This window comes from Chiloscyllium plagiosum, unplaced genomic scaffold (genome assembly GCF_037043375.1).
Source record: "Chiloscyllium plagiosum isolate Xiang-an unplaced genomic scaffold, Cpla_swu_hap1 HiC_scaffold_45, whole genome shotgun sequence".
Taxonomy (NCBI): domain Eukaryota; kingdom Metazoa; phylum Chordata; class Chondrichthyes; order Orectolobiformes; family Hemiscylliidae; genus Chiloscyllium; species Chiloscyllium plagiosum.
Window position 1 is genome coordinate 65,939,158 of NW_028270183.1, and position 21,053 is coordinate 65,960,210.

The 21,053-nt window shown below is 45.1% G+C and overlaps 1 long non-coding RNA gene across 1 annotated transcript; it reads right to left on the reverse strand.

Moving 5' to 3' along the window:
• Positions 1 to 1,540: 1,540 nt before the first annotated feature.
• LOC148136721 (uncharacterized) lies at positions 1,541 to 20,214 on the reverse strand. Its single transcript, XR_015754483.1, has 3 exons — positions 20,129 to 20,214; positions 9,540 to 9,674; positions 1,541 to 1,673 (listed from the first exon to the last, which is right to left on the reverse strand). It is a non-coding gene; the product is annotated as an uncharacterized LOC148136721 (long non-coding RNA).
• Between the last annotated feature and the right edge of the window lie 839 nt (positions 20,215 to 21,053).

The window sequence follows — 21,053 nt, forward strand, 5'->3', positions numbered from 1 at the left end:
ATGGCTGAACAGTGATGGTGTGTGTGTATCTGTGTGTCTGTGTGTGAGTATGTAGTTAGATAAGATTGTACATATGTGTGCAAAACATTCAGAATGAACGAGAGACATACTTAACAAACATGATGCATGTGATGTACAAAATTTATAAAATAGTAATATGTTATTTAATCTTCAGCTGAGATGTTATGTTCCTCTAATCTCAACGTACCGTCTGCCTCCTGCCCCTTTCTGGCATTCCCTGATCTAATCTTTCATTCTTATCGGATGGATGTTATAAATTCCTGCTTCTGGTGTTCCAACTTGTTTCAGTTAATCCATTTTCTACCAGGAAACATATACTGGGTTCTGTCAACAGTTGGTGCCTGTCATATTGATGGAGATAAAAGTTCTGGCATCAAACCCAGGATTTCAACAGGTTAATCTGTTGCACATACACTGTACAAAGGACCATGGCACAAAGGAATTATCAAACCAAATACGGAAGCACATATACTTCTATCAATCATGTAGACTTCCCTATTTTTACATCTCCACGTCTATATTCTCTCTCTGTCTCTAACTTTCCATCTAGTTAATAAGTCCTCCAATCGTTCTTCGTGTCCCATGTCTCAAACCCCCCTCCTTCAGTTTACATCTATTTCTCACTTTTGGATGAGATGGCTTATAATTGAGTAATGTAACTAAAAAGACATGAGGGTGGCGTTGGCCAGAGTTAATTGGAAGGGGAGCTGAGCACGGGAATATGGTGAAGCAGCAATGACAGGAGTTTCTGGAGATAATTCAGGAGCACGTCAGAAATTCATCCCAAGTAAGAAGAAAGATATTCAGCGGAAGACAAGTCAGCCGTGCGTGATAATAAACTCTGGGACAGCATAAAAGTAATAGAAAATGCGCACAATGTGATGAAGATTATTGGGAATTTAGACGATTACGAAGCCTATAAATTCCAGCACGGATAACTAAGAACAGCAAATGGGAGGAGAGGGTGAAATACGAAATTACGCTTGTTAATCATGTAAAAGAGCATTGAAAGAGATTTTTAGATATATAACAAGGAAGACAAGGAGTAAATAGCAAACAGAGGAATATTGGAAAATGAAGCTTGAATAGTTACGGGAAGCAATGGAATGGCAGAGGAATTGAATACATTGCAACAGTCTTCACGGTGGAAGACACCAGCAAAATATCAGAACCTCAAGACAGTCAGAGGGTAGAGGTGAGTATAGTGACCACCAGTAAGGAGAAAGTGCTGGGGAACGAGAATTTGGATCAATCAGTGAGACCAGTTGGAGAACACCCCGTAGTTGTAAATAGATGCCGAAGGTGATTGTGGAGGCATTGCTGGTGATTTTTCAGGAAACATTGGAGTGAGGGAGGACTGGCAAATGTAAGGAGAGACGGACACAGAAGACTGGAAATTACAAATGGCCAGGCAAGTTGAAACTGTTGTATAAAAGGACTTAATGAATCCTTACGTTTATGAATAGATGCGTGGAGTATAAGAACAAGGAAGTTCTAAAGTATATTGGACGTGGTGTGATTAAGCTACAGCATAACAATAGTGAAATTTACAATACTATTGCGAACAGCAGACTTGAAAGTACAGTTAAAACAAAGGAAATCATTTCGAAGTGGACAGGAGCATTCATGACAAAGAGGCTGTTTCCTTGACCCTGTAGAGAGAATGTTGAGATAAGCTTGTCAGTAAGCAGACTAAAATAAAATGTATAGAAAGCACAATAAAATCTGTTGCTGCGGATATAGCAATACACAGCAGGTCAGACAGCATCCATGGAACAGGAAAGTCAACGTTTCAGGCTGGAAGACTTCATCAGGATTGGTCCGGGGGAAAGGGAGCCGGGAAGAAAATAGAGGGAGAGGCGTGGAGCTGGGGGAAGGGTAGATGGGATGACGATAGGGGATGCAATAGGGGGATAATGTGATTGGTCAGTGGGAAGGGTGCAGCGGATATGCGAATAGAAATATGGACAGCTTAGGTCAGGTAAGGGAAGGGGAACATGGAATAAGGCTGTGGGTGAAGAGTTCTGAAGCCAGTGAAGTCAATATTGAGATCAGTGAACTGTAAGCACTTAAGCTGAAAGATCAGGTTCTGTTCCCTAGTTTCTATTTGGCCTCACTCTGACAGTGGAGGAGGCCAAGGATGGATCTGTCGCTGGATGAGCAAGGTTGAGGGGGGGGGGGGGGGGGGGGGTGAGGGAGCAATTGAATGGCAACTGGAATGTAGGGTTGGTTAAAGCGTGCAGAGAGCAGCTGCTCCATGAATATGTCCCTGAATCTCCCTTTGGTCTCCCTGATAGAGAGGAGACCACATCGGGAGTTGGAGGCGTGCTTGGTGGTGCAGGATCAGGCTCTGTATGGAGCACCAGTGCTCCAAACACAACAACCAACCCGACTTTCCAGTTAACTTCCATTTCAATTCCCCCTTCAACTCTTCCGGGGACATGCCCATCCTTAGCCTGTCCACTGTCAGAGGAACACCACCTGAGAGTCTACCTTTGAAGCTGATACCCAATGGCCTCAATATTGACTGCAGAAGCTTCAAAATCCCTCCACACGCAGCCTTATCCCCTGTCCCTTCTCCCTGACCAGATCCACCTGTCCATCTTCTCACTCACATATCTGCTCCATCCTTCCCACTAACCAATCACAGTAACCTCATACCTACATGTATACACCACCATCATACCTACCCTTCACCCTTCCATATCCCATCACTCCGTTTCTGGGCTCCCCTCCCCCTCGCCAGTCCTGACGAAAGGTCCAAGGTAAAAATATTGCCTTTTTGCTCCTCTCATTCTGTCTGGTCTGCTGTGTTTATCCAGCTCCAAGTTTATTAAATCTGGCCTCTTGCACCTGTAGTACTTACTCTCTCCAAGTTGTGGAACTATGTCGTCTACGTGTAAGAAGAAATACATTTGGACATTTGAAAAGATCGCTGACTCATTCCTCATTTCTTAACAACCCAACTCACACCTTCCAGATGAAGCAGCATTTCACTTGTAATCTTTCAATCCTGTCTCCTGTCATTGCTGCTCACAATTCAGTCTCCTTTAAATTGGGGAGACCAAACAGAGACTGCATTGAGGAACACTCCCACTCTGTCTGTAGGAAGAGCCCTGATCGTCTCATTGTTTCCCATTTTAATAACCTACCTTGCTCTCATGCTAACATTTCAGTCCAGGGCAGCTGCAATGTTCCAATGAAGCACAACCCAGGCTCGAATAACACCTCACATTTTACTTTGGTACGTTACAGCCTGTAGGAGTTTGTATTTAATTCCATAACTTCACAACATGACGTCATTATGGCTGTACTCAAATCTTCATACATTTCTTCTCTTGGTCTCCCAATGAACTTGCCCTGTTTGTCAATCTTTTGTCTTGCACTCAATTAAGGAACCCAATTCCCCCCTTTACAATCTAATGTATGCTCATTTCCATAACTATGTTAAAATGAAGACAGTTGTGGTAACTGGACCCAAAGTGCTCTCCGACTGACACTTCAGTCACTTAGCCGACCTCGTTTTCTGAGGGGAGGTCTCGTGTTGCATCCGCCTGAGTAGCATAGAGCCCTCTACATCTTGATTTAGGAAACTTTCTTAGACATTTTGACAAATTCCACCCCGTATGGACCTTTTACACTCTGGGTGATCTAGTCAATCCATGGGAAGTTAAAATCTCCATCCAATACTACTCTATTATTTTTATAGGTACCTGCAATCTCACTACGCATTTTTTTCTCTCATACCCGCTGGCTATTTGGGGGTCCAGAACACCATCCCAGCAGACTGACCATCCCCTTTTTGTTTCTAACTTTTAAAAATATTGCCTCATTTGAGTACCGCTTAACAATATCGTCTCTTGGCACTGTTTTTAATGTCCTCCCTAATCAAAGGGACAACTCCCCCTCCTCACTTACTTGTCCTTCTGTCATGCCTGTAGCTTTTGTATCCTGGAACTCTGAGCTACAAGTCCTGCCCTTCTCTCAGCTATGTTTCTGTTCTGGCTATAATATCCCAGTTCCCAGAGCTAATCCATGGTCTGAACTTGTCTGCCTTACCAGTCAGGCCTCATGAGTTGAAATTAATGGCCTTTAAACCAGAAGTATTTTCCCCCCTATGCAGTGTCCCAGATATCCTGGATAGGAAATTTGCTCTCGATGGCTGATGTATTTTCCCCTGACTAGTTGATGGCCCCTAGCTTATTTAGAGTCTCAACTCCCTGCCAAACTAGTTTAAATCATGCCAGGTAACACTAGCAAATCTCCTCCCAGGGATACTGGTGCCCCTCTGCTTCCAGTGCAAACCTTCCCCCGGTACAGGTCACCTCTACCCCAGAAGAGATCCCAATGACCTAAGAACTGGAAACCCTGCACCTTACACCAGCTCCTCAGCCACACATCCAACTGACCGATCTTTCTATTTCTATCCTCACTGGTGCGTGGACTGGGAGTCATCTGGAGATCATTAACGTCAATAACCATTTTTTAAAAACGTCTTACCTAAATCCCTGTAATTATTTCACAGGGGCCTATCCCTGTGTCTACCTCGGTCACGTGGGCCGATGTGCACAATGACCTCTGGCTGTTCACCCTCCAGAATGTTCAGTAACCGCTCAGAGACATCCTTGACCCTGGTACCCGGGAGGCAGCACATCATCCTGGGGTCTCTTCTGCAGCCACACAGTCTTCTGTCTGTCCCCCTCAAAACTGAGTCTCCTGTCAGTATTGCGATCATTACAGAGGATCTGGCAAACAGAGACTGGGAGGAACTCCCTGCAGTTGGGTCCATGCTAGGAAAGTGGAGTATTTTAAAGTGATGCAGTGAGAACGCAGGGCCAGGGTGCTCCTTGAAGAGTGAATAGTAAAGGCAGCAAGTCCAGGGAATACTGATCAAGTGATATCGTGAGTTTGATAAAGAAAGTACAGTGCAATAAAATCAGGTGAAGCCCTTCACAAGTATAGAGAGTGCAAGGGGATTGTGGAAAACGAGGGACAAACAATGGTCATGAAATATATTTGGCAGACACGTTTGTGGAAAAACCACAAGTATTTTATCAGCATCGTGAGAGTAAAAGGATTCCCAGTGAAAGAGGGAGGTCTGTGAGTAACCAAAAGGACAATCTGTACATGGAGCCAGAGGAAGTAGGCGAGGTCTTCAATGAATACTTCCCATCTGTATTCACACAGGAGAAAGGCATTGTAACCGGGGATTTCAGTTGGGATGCTGAGGTTCCAGAATATGTTAAGATCAATAAGGAGGAGGTATTAAAAATTTTCACAGGCATAAAGATGGAGAAATCCCCAGTACCCAATGAAAAGTATCACAGGCTGCTATGGGAGGTAAGGAGGAGATTGCTGAGGCCCTGGTGGATATATTTAATACTTTGCTAGCCACAGGTGAAGTGCCGAATGACTGAAGGTTCGCTAATGTGGTTCCTTTGTTCAAGAAGGGCAGCAGGAATAGGCCAGATAATTACAGAGCAGATAGTCTGACAGCAGGGGGAGGTAAATTATTGGGAACAATTCTGAGGGACAGGTTGAATCAATAACTGGAAAGACAGGGATCGATTAGTGATAGTCAGCATGGATTTGGAAGAGGAAGATAATGTCTGATGAACTCAGCTGAGATTTCTTTGAAATTACGATTGAAGAGATTGATGAGGGCCGTGCAGATGTTGTGGTTTACATGGAGTTCATTAAGGCCTTTGACAAGGTCCCAGGTGGAAGGCTGGTCCAGAAGGGAAGAGCCCCATGGCATCAAACGCAAGTTGGGAAATTAGATCCAAAATTGTTGTGTGGGTTGGTTTTGTGATTGAAAGCCTTTGCCCAGCGGTTGTACCAGAGGGATCTGTGCAGTAACCATTGCTGTTCCTTATGGGCATTAATCACTCCGATGTGAAGCAGAAGGTATCATTAGTAGGTTTGCTGATGACATGAAAGGTGAGGGTGTTGAACACATTGAGGGAGATGGTCTCAGGCTACAGTCTGAACTTTGAGGCTGGGACAGAATTTCAAGAGAGTCATTTCAATTGACAAGGCAGGCATGAACACAGCAGGCAATGAGGGAAAACGCATCAATTAAGCTGCATCTACTTTAATGAAAAAGGCCTAACAGGTTATACACGGCATGGATGGGAGCATGGGACAGGGATATCACAGGAATTACAGAAAAACAGCTGAGAGTGCAGGGCAGGACATGCAGCTCAATGTTCCCAGGACAGATGCTACAGGAAGGATAGAAGGGGAGGCAAGAGAGGAGGGGGATTGGAGTTTTTGATCAGTGAAAACATCACTGCAGCACTGAGAGAGGATATTCCTGGGGATCGCCCAGTGAAGCTGTATTAGTGGAACTGAGAAATTATACTGAATGATCAGTTTGATATGACTGTACTACAGTCAGCGGGAAATTGAGCAGCAAATATGCTGGAGATCTCAGATATCTGTAATAATGATAGGGCTGTAATGGTCATGGGATTTTAACTTTCTAAACCTAGACTGGTATTGCCAGAGTGTTCACAGCTTGGATAGAAGAAATTTGTTCAGTGTGTTCAAGAAAACTGTCTCAGGCAGTATGTAACTGGTCCGACTGGAGGAAAGGATAAAAACTGACCTCCCTTCGGGAAACAAGGGAGAGAAAGGGGCTGAAGAGTTCTTGGGGGAGCACTTTGGCAAAGTCACCATAATTCTATTAGTTTGAAAATAGCGATGGAAAAGGACAGGCCTGGTCCACAAGTTAAAGATCAAATCTGGCCTTGCCCCAGTCCAGAAGATATTCGGCAAGACTGTCCAAAAGTTGATTCGTGGAGGCTATTTGAAAGTAAAGAGATGTCGGGCAAGTGGGATTCTTTCAAAAGAGAGATAAATTAAGATTTCAGGGACAGCATATTTCTGTTAGTATGAAGGACAATGCTGACACAAATGGGAAACACTGGATGACTTGGGATATTGATGTTCTGAGCTGAAAATGTGTTGCTGGAAAAGCGCAGCAGGTCAGGCAGCATCCAAGTAACAGGGGAATCGACGTTTCAGGAATAAGCCCTTCTTCAGGAATATTGAGGTTCTGGTCAAGACAAAAGGGGGCACATGTCCTATATAGCCAGCTGGATTAAGTCAATCTCTTGAAGAACATTGTGGGTGTCGTAATACTCTTAAGAGGGAAACCATGAGGGCCTAAAGGGGAACTGACAGCTTTGGCAGATAAGGTTCAGGAAAATCCAAAGAGATTCTACAAGTATATTAACAACAGAAGATTAACTCGAGACAGAATGTGACCCCTGAAAGATCAATGAAGCCATCCGTGTGTGAACCCACAGGAAATGGGTGAGATCCGAAACAAACATTTTAAGTCAGAACTTACTGTGGAAAAAACACTGGGAAAGCAGGGAAATAAACAGTGATGATTTCAAAAGAGTCTACATTGACGAACAGGAGGTGATGAAGGTTTTAAAACGCATTAAAATTAGATAACTCCCAGGGAACTAATCAAGTACATCCCAGGACATTGGGGCAAGTTAGGGAAGAAACTTACAAAGATATTTCTATCACTGACAGCCACGGGTGGTGAGCTGGGAGCCTGGAGGGTGGCTAATGTTATACCAGCATTTAGGAAAGGCTGCGAGGGAAAGCCAGGGACATAAACACCAATTAGCTTGATGTCAGTGGTGCCAATGTTGTTGGAAGCGATTCTGCGGGACAGGAGTCACATGCATTTGGAAAGGCAATGATTGATTAGGGATAGTCAGCATAGCTTTGTGCGTACAAAGGGGTGTCTCTCAAACTTGGTAGAGTTTGTTGAAGAGGTGACCAAGGAGATGGATGAAGACAGAGCAGTAGACGTTAACTGTCCTGACGTCAGCAAGGCCTTAGACAGGGTTTAGCCTCGTGCACTGGTTAGTAAGATTAGATCACATGGGATCAGGGAGAGCAAGCCAAACAATCACAAATGAGCTTGACAGTAGGAGACAGAGGATGGTGGGAGAGGGTTGTTGTGCATACTTGGGGCCTCTGACCAGCGATGTGCCATGAGGATCGGTGCAGGGTCCATACATGTGAATTATTGACATAAACGAGAATATATGAATTAGTGTTAGCATGTTTGTGGATAGTAAAATACGTGTTATAGTGGGCAATGAATATAGTTATCAAAGGTAATCTTAACCAACTGAGGCGTGTGTCAAGAAATGAAAGGTGGAGTTGAATTCAGGTGTTGGAATTTGTTAAGACAAACCAGGGAGGACTGACACAGTTAATGGCAGTGTTCTGTTCAGTGTTGTCTAACGGAGAGAGACCAAGGGGTACAGTTACATTGTTCCTTGGATGTGGCTTCACACGTGGAGAAACAGAGAGGCTGGAGAAGCTGGAAAGCAAAACAGGGCGATGAGATAGCTTTGGCAGATAAAGTTAAGGAGAATCCAAAGAGATTCTACAGCACACAAGTACAAAAAAGCAACTAGAGAGACAATAGAGCCCCTCAAAGATCAAGAAGGCCATCCGTGCCTGGAACCACAGAAGGTGAGCGCGACCTGAAATGAATATTTCATGTCAGAACATAATGTGGACAAAGACCAGGAAACAAAGGGAGAGAAACAATGATGTCTTGAAAAGAGTCCCCATTACAGAAGAGGTGGTGCTGGAGATCTTAGAACACAAAGGTAGAGAACGCCCGACGTCCTGAACAAATGTATCCCACAACATTGTGGCAATGTCGCAGTGGGGACCATGGCAGAGATATTTATATCATTATCCTTCGTATTTCCCTTGGGCGGAGGTGGCCGAGAGGTGACCTTATAAAGGTTTATAAAACCATGAGGGGTATACTTAATGTGAATAGTAAAGGTTTCTATCCCAGGGTAGGGGAAATCCATTACTAGAGGGCAGAAATATGAGGTGAGAGAAGAAATACTTAAAAGTGACCAGAGGAGAACATTTCCACATAGAGAATGGTGCATGTATGGAATGAGCGTCTGGGAAAGGGGTAGAGAAAAGTAAGGTTACAACATGGAAAAGACATTTGGGCAGATACATGGAGAAGAGAAGGTTTGAAGGGATATGGACCAAACACATGCAAATGCGACTCGTTCATGACCAGTAGTCAGCATGGACTAGTTGCATGGAAGGATAATAAATGCAGTACATTTCAAATATGGGGAGGGACAATAGGGAAGGTGGTGGTTACAGGGACAGGGACTGTTGTAGGTGTTACAAATTATTGAAGTCACTGGTCCACGAGACATGGAATATGTACAGTGTTGGAGGGGGAACACAGAACAGAAAGATCCCAGGCAGCTTTCCCACCCACTCATGGGAAGCCTGCTTTCCCCTTGTTGTCCTGATGCTCACTAAGACGTCACAGGCATGGATCGATAACTGGGACACTCCTGATACTGTCTCAGAACAACAAAACTTTCAGTAGACGTGGTGATTGAGCCTGGGGTGTGTCTGTACACTGCTCCCCCTCCAACACTGTTAGCTGATGTTTGGAGCCCTCTCGCTGCTCTGTGCACTGTGAGTGATCTTACCTCAGTGCAGGGTTTATTGAAGGCTCCAGATCTCCCTGCCTTTTGTCTCTCTGGCTGACAAACCATCTTCAATGTGGTGATGGATGGGACACCCAGCAGCTGGGAAATCTAATGAGTCAGGAACTTCCTGAGTACCTACAGGAGACAGAGAAATAGACGGAATGGGAAATTAGACTGATGCAGTGAGGGTTACACATGGAGAATAGTACTGTGTCCCACGGAGATCTGGAAAATCCCAGTCTCCATCCCTGGCCTGTGCAGAATTCTGTTGGCTCAGAATCTGGAGTAGCTGTAAGAGTGAGAAACACTGACAGAGGTAACAATGAGACCCACACAGTGAGGGATACCACATGGAGAGAGACTGAGTGATATCACCAGACTGCAGGAAGGTATCAGGAACAAACAATCATGAAGGAAAACAGGTTTAGCTTCATGATACACTGGTATCAGTGTTCAGGGATAAATAGCCTGTGAGCAGACAAAGTAATGGCGTAGTGATATTGTTGCCAGAGCATGTATCCCAAACCTCAGCTAATGTTCAGGAGAGGCAGGTTTGAACCACCTTATCTGAAATGGTGGAATTTGAAATAAATTATTTTTAAAATAGTAATTGACCATCTATAAATACCATTACTGATAAACAATAAATCCAAACACTTGTTATTCAGAGAAGGACATCTGCCCACCCTCAGATGGTCTGCACGACATAGCCACAGCAAAGTGTTTGCCTCCCAATTGCCCTCTGAAATGACCGAGCAAGCTACTCAGCTCAAGGGCAGCTAGGGCTGGGCAAGAAAGGCTTGTCAGCCAGAGACACCCACATCCCATACCTGTTTTAATAAATAATCCATTAGGATGGGGTCCCACTGGAACTGAGCTGGGACCAGTGTCCAGGCCAATCATGTCGGTAGGTTTATGGACAGGGCTTTAAACTGAAAGAGGGTTCAGGTGAAAGGAGCTTTCCAAATCCAAATAGAAAAGATGACGCATGTGAACAGCATGGGGATGTGGCCGAAGACAAGCAGAAAGTTACAGGAAGGGACAGATTTTAACTAAAACTGTGTATCAGTGAATCGATTTGTGACAGGAAATTGTGGGAAAGAGAAAATTATCTTTTTTTTTGGAATGGACAAAGTCTCTGCAGCAAGGTAGACTGATTTGTGATAAAGAGATAAAAGAGATTTAGATACCAGGGAGACATGGTTACAAGACGAACAACAGTTGGAACATAAATATTCAATGGTTCACAACCTTGCGGAAACTCAGGCAAAATGGGTAATGCTAACAATAATGGATAACAAAGGTATTACAGAGAAAGCATTTGGCATCAGATCATGAAGTAGAGTCAGTCTGAATGTAAATTCTGGCGACTACTTGCGAAAGACACAAGCGGCAGAACAGTTTTCGGCCACTGAACAACATTTCATTGCTCATCATTTGCATGAAAGAGGAACTCATTGGATTTTTTAATAAAGGCATTGTGATAATTTAGTGAAACTTGAGTATTCATATAATCTTGGCAATCATACTGGCAAGAGTGATATTCGAAGAAGAGATTGTGGAATTTTTTTCAGTGTTTCTTTGAATAACACATTATGCAACTGGCTAGAGACGTCACTATCTCAGTGCGACCGTTGTGTCATGAAACTTAGTGAGTAATGCCACCTGGGGAGATCCTCTGGGAAATTGTGTAAAGTGCAGTTTAAAGAAATACAAAGTTTTAAAGTGAATCACAGAAAGGACAAGCTACATCTGGAAACAAAAACAGCCAATTACATGAGTTTGAGAGGAGACCTGACCAAGGTAAACAGGCTAAACAGACTGAAATATGTGTCTGTAAATGAACAGTGGAAAACATTTGAAGGAACAGTGTAAAACATTCAACAAAAGGACGTTCCATTGAAATAGAAAATCCTCAGCAAGAAATTCCCACCCATCCCTCACTCAGGACAAAATGGATCATATCAGATTATGAGGCTTAGACGATTACCACAAAGTACTTAAAATCCTGAAATGAGAGAGAGTTTAAGCAGTAAGTTTTAAAGGGATTGCAAAGGGAGGAGGGCAATGGGAAGGGGAATCATTGTCAGGGTTTAATGACACAATAGGAACAGGGAGAGGTGAAGATGCTGGAGGTGGTGAGAGAGTGGTCCGGGCCTGAACAGTGTGACAAAGCAAGCTGCAGCTGGAGGAGTTTGCAAAGGTAGGGAGGGACGAATGCTTTTTTAGTTATTTATTCATGGGATGAGGGTGATTGGACCAGCATTCTTTGCCCCACTGCTAATTACCCAGAGGGTAGCTCAGAGTCAGACATACTGCTGTGGGTCTGGAATCACATGTCAGCCAGACCAGGTTGGAATGTCAGATGTCCTTCCCTAAAAGAAGCTAAGTGAACCAGCTGAGTTCTTCCTACTGATCAACAATGCTTTTATGGAGGCCGCACCAATGTCCTGTACAGCCACAACATGACATCCCAACTCCTACTCTCAATGCTCTGCCCTATGAAGATAACCATCCCAAACAACTGCTTCACCAGCCTGTCTACCAGTATCGCCACTCTCAAGAAACTGTCTACCTGCATCCCTGGGTCTCTGACTGACAACACTACCCAGTGCCCGAACATTAACTGTACAAGTCCCGCCCTGGTTTGTTTCACCAAAATGTAACACTTCACATTTATCTAATTAAACTTCATCTGCTATTCTTCAGGCCACTATCCCAGCAGTACTGTTCATCTGTTGTTTCATAGATAATCTTCTTCACTGTCCACATCACCAGCAATTTCAGTATCACCCCAAAAGACTTACTTACCAGGAAACCAATATTCCCATCCAAACCATTTATCCAAATGACAAACAACAGGGGACCCACTACACCGCCGGTCACATGCCTCCAGTCAGAAACACAACATGTCTCCCATCGCCCTCTGTCTCCTACCATCAACCCCAATTTTGTAACCAGTTTCCTTGCTCCTCCTGGATGCCGTATCCTTTTACAATGGTCGAGGCTTATTACCCAGTTTACCACAGGGAACATAGAACACTGAACAGTACAGTACAAAACCCTTCGGCCATGATGCCATGCCAACCTTTTATCCGTGTGTAAGATCAAACTAACCTACATACCCTTCATTTTACTGCCATCCATGTGCCTATCCAAGAGTCTATTAAATGTCCCTCATGTATCTGACTCTCCTACCACCACTGGCAGTGCATTCCAACCACGCAACACTCTTTGTAAAGAACCTTCCTCTGAAATTTCTCCTTACCCATCCACCAATCACCTTAAAATTATTTATGCCCACTGACAATAGCCATTTATGCCATGGTATAAAGAAGTCTCTCACTATTCACTCTATGTCTCACATCATCTTGATCACCTCTACCAAGTCGCCCCTCACCCTTCTTCACTTCAATGACAAAAGGCTTACCTCCCTGAACGTTTCTTCGTAAGACATGCTCTCCAGTAAAGGCAACATTCTGGTAAATCTCCAATTTACCCTCCATAAAGCTTCCACATCCTTCCTGTAATGAGGGGATCAAAACTGAACACAATATTCCAAGTGGGGTCTAACCATGGCTCTATAGAGGTGCAGCATAACCTCACACTTGAAAACTCAATCCCCCAGCAATTGAAAGGCAACACAACATATTCCTTCTCAACAACCCTATCAGCTTAGATGGCAACTTTGAGGGATAGATGGATGTGGAACTCAAGATCTCTCTGTTCCACAACACTACCAAGCATTCTGCCTTTAACCCTGTATTCTGCATTCAAGTTAGACTTTCCAAAATGAATCATTTCACACATTTCCAGATTAAACTCCATCTGCCACTTACTTCTCAGTCCAGCTCCGCATTCTGGCAATATCCTGCTGCAACCTACAACAGACCTCCACACTATCCACCACTCCACCAATCTCCATGTCATTGGCAAAATTACTAACCCATTCTTCCACAACCACATTCAAGTAGTTTATAAAAAGAATCACAAACAGCAGAGTTCCTGCAACCGATCCCTGCAGAACACCACTGGTCACCGAGCTCCATGCTGAATGCTTCCCATCTATCATCACACTCGGTCTTCTATGAGGCAGGAATTCCATATCCAGACAGACAGGTTTCCTGTATCCCATGCCTCTGTATTTTCTGAATGAGCCATAAATTTGTTTTGTCACATTCTCGAAGGATTCAATAAGATTTGTGATGCATGACCTGTCCCTTACAAAGCCATGCTGACTATCTCTAATCAAACTATGGTTTTCTACGGAGTCATAAAGCCGCTCTCTCAGAGTCCTCTCCAATAAATTGCATACCACAGACATAAGAAAGTGGAGGTCTGTAATTCCCAGGATTAGCCATATTCCCTTTCTTGAACAAGGGAGCAACATGTGCCGCCCTCCAATCATCTGGTACGACTCTGGTGGACAGTGTGGGTGCAAAGTTGAAAAGTGTGGTGCTGGAAAAACACAGCAGGCCAGGCAGCATCCGAGGAGTTGGAGAATCGACGTTTCGGACATAAGCTCTTCTTCAAGCCCTTTCTCCTAGTGTGGGTCCAAAGGTCATCGCCAAAGGCAATCCCTTCCCTCGCAGTAACTTTGGGCATATCTGGTCTTGTCCAATAGACTTATCTATCTTTAAGTTTTACACAATGCTCAGCACATCCTCCTTCTCAACATCAACCTGTTCACATATATCAGTCCTTTTCACGCTTCCTCACAAATGACAAAGTCCCTCTTAGTAGTGAATACTGAAGCAAAGTATTCATTAAGGTCCTCCCCTACCTCCTGTGATTCCAGACACATGTTCCCTCCACTATCCCTGATCATCCTCTTGTTCCTCACATAAGTGGACAATGCCTTACGGTTTTCCTTAATCCTTCCCAAAAAAAGATTTTTCATGTCCCATTCTAGCTGTCCTAAGTCCATTCTTCAGTTCCTTCCTGGCTATCTTCAGAGAGTCCGCAGAGTGTGGAAACAGGCCATTTGGCCCAACAACTCCATACAGACCGTCTGAAGAACATCCCGCCCAAAACCATTCCCCCACCCTATTATTCTCCATTTTCCCTGACTAATGTGTCAATCCTGCACATCTCTGAATACTATGGTAATTTACTATGGCTGATTCACCTAATCTGCACATCTTTGGGTGGAAACTGGAGCACTTGGAGGAACCCTACACAGATATAGGGAGAACTTGTAAACTCCACACAGACAGTCGCCCGGGGCTGGAATCGAAATCGGGTCCCTGCTGCTATAAGGCAGCCGTGCTAACCATTGAGCCATCGTGCCGCCCTCATATAACCCTCTCGAGGTCTAACGTTCCTAGCGTCCTCAACCTTAAGTAAGCGTCGTTCTCCCTCTTGACTAGATGTTCTACATCCCTTTGAACCTTGTTAAATGCTTCGCTAAAGTCCACGTGGACAATGTTGACTGCTCTGCCTTCATCTATCTCTTGGCCATCTCCTCGAAGAGTCAATCTGGTTTGTGAAACACGGTTTCCCACTCACAAAGCCATGCTGACTATCTCTAATCAGCCCTTGCCTTTCCAAATATATGTAGCTCCTTTCTCTCAGAACCTCCTCCAACATCTTCCCCATCACTGGGCTCACGGGGCTGTAATTTCCTGGCTTTTCCCTGCAATCCTTTAGTGATGGAACAGCATTAGCCGCCCTCCAGTCTTTCGGCACATCACTGCGTCTGTTGATAATATAAATTAAAATATCTCTGTTCGTAATACTACAATCTCTTCCCTAGCTTCCAACAATATTCTCAGATCGACCTCATGAGCTACTAAGAATAAATCTCCCTTTACTTGTTTTAATATTCCAGCACTTTCTCTTCTCTGTTGAGGATTCTTTCCAAGACATCGCAATTTATTTCCCAACGTTCCCGAGCTTCCATGTCTTTCTCCACAGTAAATACTGACAAGACTTTTTTTTCGTTTAATATCTCACCAACCTACTCTGGTTCCACACATAGGTGACCTTATTGATATTTAAGGGGCCCTATTCTCTACCAAGTTACTCTTTAGCCCTTATTGAAACTTGCACAAAGGCTTCTGAAAATTCAAATAAACCATATTCTCCGTACCAACACCACCCCCCCCCCAACATCCTTATCTATTCTGCCATTTATATTCACACCAACAAATAAATCCAACAGGCTCAAAAACAAATTCTCTTTTATAAAATGTGTTTCTAAGGGTCCAGTTATTTTTTAATTGATATGTCGTTTCTTACTCATTTCAGCATGCTCCTGACTTACTGTCAGGCTAACAGTATTTGTTTTTAGACTGGAAACATAAAGGGTTGTGGGAGTTCTTGTTTATCAATCTGAAAAAAAGTAGCTTACAGGGTCATCAAGTAATAGAGAAGGCAAATCAAATGCTGCCATTTATTACAAAGGGACTGGAGTCTAAATATAGGGAGGTCTTACTAAAACGATGCAAGGTACAAGTCAGACCACACCTAGACTATTATGAACAGTGTGTGTGCCCGAAGGTAAGATATTCTTGTATCAGAGGCAGGTCAGAGAAGGTTCACTCGGCTGATGTTGGAAATGGAGGGATTATATAATAAGAGGTGGAGTAGATTGAGAATGAACCCATTGAAGTTGAGAAAAATTAGAGAGAAACTGAATGAAACATGCAAGATTCTGAAGTGCTTTGACCGGTTAAATGCTGGGAAGTTAGAAAATAGAACAGTGCAGCAATAGGCCCTTCGGCCCACCTTGATATCATTCTCAACTCATCCCATCTGTATGTACATGGTCCATGTCACTCTATTCTCTGGCTGTTCATGTTTCTGTCTAAATGTCACTTCAAAACTTTACTCACATTTCTGTTTCTATGACCTCGCTTGGCAACTTCCACTCTCTTCCAACCCCAACCTCACTATCAAACCAGCTGACAAGGGAGGCGCGGTAGTAGTTTGGCGCACCGACCTTTACACCGCTGAGGCTAAACGCCAGCTCGCGGACACCTCCTCCTATTGCCCCCTTGACCATGACCCCACCTCCCACCACCAAACCATCATCTCCCAGACCATCCATAACCTCATCACCTCAGAGGACCTCCATCCGCCGCCTCTAACCTCATAGTCCCACAACCCCTCACCGCCCGTTTCTACCTCCTGCCCAAAATCCACAAACCTGACTGCCCCGACCGACCCAATGTCTCCGCCTGCTCCTGCTCCACCGAACTCATCTCTGCATACCTCGACATGGTCCTGTCCCCCTTAGTCCAAGAACTCCCCACCTACGTTTGGGACACCACCCACGCCCTCCACCTCCTCCATGATGTTCGCTTCCCCGGTCCCCAATGCCTTATCTTCACCATGGACATCCAGTCCCTGTACACCTCCATCTCCCATCACGAAGGACACAAAGCCCTTCATCCTTTCCCACCGTACCAACCAGTACCCTTCCACTGACACCCTCCTTCGACTGACTGAACTGGTCCTCACCCTGAACAACTTCTCTTTCCAATCCTCCCACTTCCCGCAAACCAAAGGAGTAGCCATGGGCACCCGCATGGGCCCCAGCTATGCCTGCCTCTTCGTAGGATATGTGAAACAGTCCATCTTCCGCAGCTACACTGGCACCCCCCCCACCTTTCCACTTTACCAACACCTTCCACCCCGACCTCAAATTCACCTGGACCGTCTCAGACTCCTCCCTCCCCTTCCTAGACCTTTCTATTTCTATCTAGGGCGACCGAATCAACACGGACATTTACTATAAATCGACTGACTCCCACAGCTACCTGGACTACACCTCCTCCCACCCTGCCTCCTGTAAAAACGCCATCCCATATTCCCAATTCCTTTGTCTCCGCCGCATCTGCTCCCAGGAGGACCAGTTCCAATACCATACAACCCAGATGGCCTCCTTCTTCAAAGACCGCAATTTCCCCCCAGACGTGATCGACAATGCTCTCCACTGCATCTCCTCCACTTCCCGCTCCTCCGCCCTTGAGCCCCGCCCCTCCAATCGCCACCAGGACAGAACCCCACTGGTCCTCACCTACCACCCCACCAACTTCCATATACATCGTATCATCCGTTGTCATTTCCGCTACCTCCAAACGGACCCCACCACCAGGGATATATTTCCCTCACCTCCCCTATCAGCGTTCCAAAAAGACCACTCCCTCCGTGACTCCCTCGTCAGGTCCACAACCCCCACCAACCCAAACTCCACTCCCGGCACCTTCCCCTGCAACAGCAAGAAATGCAAAACTTGCAGCCACACCTCCCCCCTTACTTCCCTCCAAGGCCCCAAAGGATCCTTCCATATCCGCCACAAATTCACCTGCACCTCCACACACATCATTTATTGCATCCGCTGCATGCGATGTGGCCTCCTCTATATTGGGGAGACAGGCCGCCTACTTGCGGAGCGTTTCAGAGAACACCTCTGGGACACCCGGACCAACCAAAACAACCACCCCGTAGCTCAACACTTCAACTCCCCCTCCCCCTCCACCAAGGACATGCAGGTCCTTGGACTCCTCCATCGCCAGACCTTAGCAACACAACAGTTGGAGGAAGAGCGCCTCATCTTCCGCCTAGGAACCCTCCAATCAAAAGGGATGAACTCAGATTTCTCCAGTTTCCTCATTTCACCTCCCTCCACCTTGTCTCAGTCAAATCCTGACTGCAGGGGGCTGTCGAGGCTGGGTCAAGAATATTTACAGCAGAGATGGTCAGATGTTAATTAAACAGAGAAACAAGAGTTTTGTAGAAAAGGCAGGTAAATAGAATAGAGGATCATCAGATCAACCATGATCTGACTGAAGGGCAGAGCATACGCAATGGGCCAAATGGCCTAATTCCGCTCCTACATCTCGTGGTCTGAACTCAAACTCAGTATGTCTTGCATAACATTATGGGTCTCTGCTCACAAAACTTCTTTATAATGGCATTATTGGATATTTATTATTACACATCGTTTGATCTACACAAGACAATTTTGTTGATGGTTCCTTGATATGATGTTATAGAAAACCATCTCATATACAATCCAGGAATCCATCCGTTACAGCCCTGATACTCATCAGTTATCCAGTCGGGGTGGAGACCACTATCACATACAGTCACTGTACTGCCCTTGCTACAAGTACATTCAGTGTCCTGACTGTAATCACATTTACATTACCATCACTGGTTGGTGCATATAAAAGAATTCCTGCTAATGATTGCTGCTGTTTGCTTATTCTCAGCTCCACTCAACTGGACTCCAACTTTTGATCTTCAGATCCACGTAACTGTCTCATTAATTCATTAACCTCATTCTTTCTTCACAACTTGTTGATGTTTTGCCTCGTCTGCCTCTTGGGACTAGATTGGATGGGGATATCTGGTCGGCATGGATGGGTTGGACTGAAGGGTCTGTTTCCATGCTGTACATCTCTATGACTGTATGACTCTAACGCAACAACCCTTCAATATTCCCTCCCCAGCGATGGTGATTCTGCAGCTACATCTCCGGAATGACAATTCCATCATATCTGTTCACTGTCATTTCATCTGCCCTGTGGCGAATACAGGGAGTCATTCCTCAGTAGTGGGGGGTTGAACGGATGGGTACAGAGATAGGGAGGCTACAGGGACTCGAGGATTTTAGAGTTAAACAGAGTTACACCTGGTCAAGAATGTCGTGGGACAAAGGGGTTTGGGGATTGGAGGAATTTACAGAGATAGAGGGAGCTGGATTAAATTCTGGAAATAGGTATTGGGATGGATGTAGGGAGAGGGAGACAGTCTGAGAGGCACAGACGGGGCTGTTTCATCTAGGAGATTATTGTGCATACTAACAGAGATATGGAAGGTTGTCGTGACTGAAGACGTTTACAGATAGAAGAAAGCTTCTAGGCTCTGAAGGTTACTGAGATCGGAAGGCAATGGAGAATGCCAGGTTGGCGAGTTGGAGACAGTTACACAAATGGGGAGCGTTACACAAACTGAAAGAGGTTCCTGTGGTTGCGAGGGGTATGGTGTCGTGAATGAGGATGAAATTTAACAAGATAAAGATCAAAGAATTGGAGAAGGATAAGGAGATTACAAATTTTTCACAGCTAGGGAAGGGTTATAGGAGTTGCAGAAGATTACCTAGGTCGGGACCGATAGAGAGGTTAAAGACAAATACATTGACATGTAGGATGATATTGATGGGAGGAGCTTACAGGGATAGACAGGACTGTCAGGGTTTACTGGGATGAAGGAATTTAGTATCTACTGGAGAAGTTTAGGAATTAGTGTGTTTGGGACTGGAGAACCTGACAGAGACAAAGACAGAGTTGTGGTGCGGACGAGAGGAGATTACAAACAGAGGTAGGATTATCGGGACTGGAGGATATGACAGAGTTCATGAATACAGCATGGGCCAGGATTGATGCCTGCAATCCCCTGTGCTGTCGCATTGAGGGCCAGTACAGCAGAGGTGAAAGCAGGACCCGCACAAGATGGTTGGAATGAAGACTAGAATGTTGCTGTTCCTTGCCCAAATCTGTATCTATGTCCCGTCTTCCAGGTCTGAATATAGAAATCTACTACCTCCACCCGATGCTGTTTACTGTGAGTGATCTTACCGGCTGCAGGATTTACTGAAGGCTCCAGATCTCCCTTTCCATCTCTCTCTGGCTGACTAACCAGACTCAATGAGGTGATGGATGAGACAGGAGTTAGGATCATCCGGATTACCTGCACGAGACAGAAATAGACAGAATGGGAAATTAGACTGATGCAATGAGGATAATTCATGCAGAGTGGCACTGAGTCCAGCAGAGATCTCGAAAATCCCAGTCTCCATCCCTTGCCTGTGCTGTTGCATCTCTCTGGAGTGGACAATTCTGTTGACTCAGGATCTAAGAGGGAGAAATGCTGACAGAGGCAGCAAATAGTCTGACACAGCAAGGGATACCAATTGGAGACATACTGAGTGACATCACATTATTAGACACTGCATTAACAGGGAATTGTTTGAATTGGTAACAAAGGCACTGGGATAATTGAGGGGATTCAACCTTCCTATCTCATCATCTCTTTGGTGGTGGATCACAGACGAGACTGACTCTCTCCCACTCTCGGGGGGGGGGGGGGGGGTGGTTCTGGAGCTGGCTGTACAGACCGATGTGGCTTTCCACAGACTCTGTTACACTCTGTTGCGGAAGGTGGCCATGGGAAGGGGGTGGGTGGGGCGTTGGTGTGGTCACGCACTCCTTGTGCTGTTTTCCCCTGGATTCTCATTCTCCCCACAGAAAGTCTCGAGGTGCTCGACACCTTCCCAATACTCCTCCCCCACTTTGGACGGTCTTGGTCCAGGACTTAACGGATTTGATTAAGAGATGAAAAAAAACCTATCAATTCTGAAGAAGCCAACGTTTAGAAATGTGGACACATTTGTTAAAGAGATCGCTAGGTAGTCTCCGAGCAGGAGGAGTGCAGTAGGAAGAGGAAACATTGTCAACGTTTAATCAGATGATCAGAACAGGGAGAGGTGAAGGTGCTGGAGGT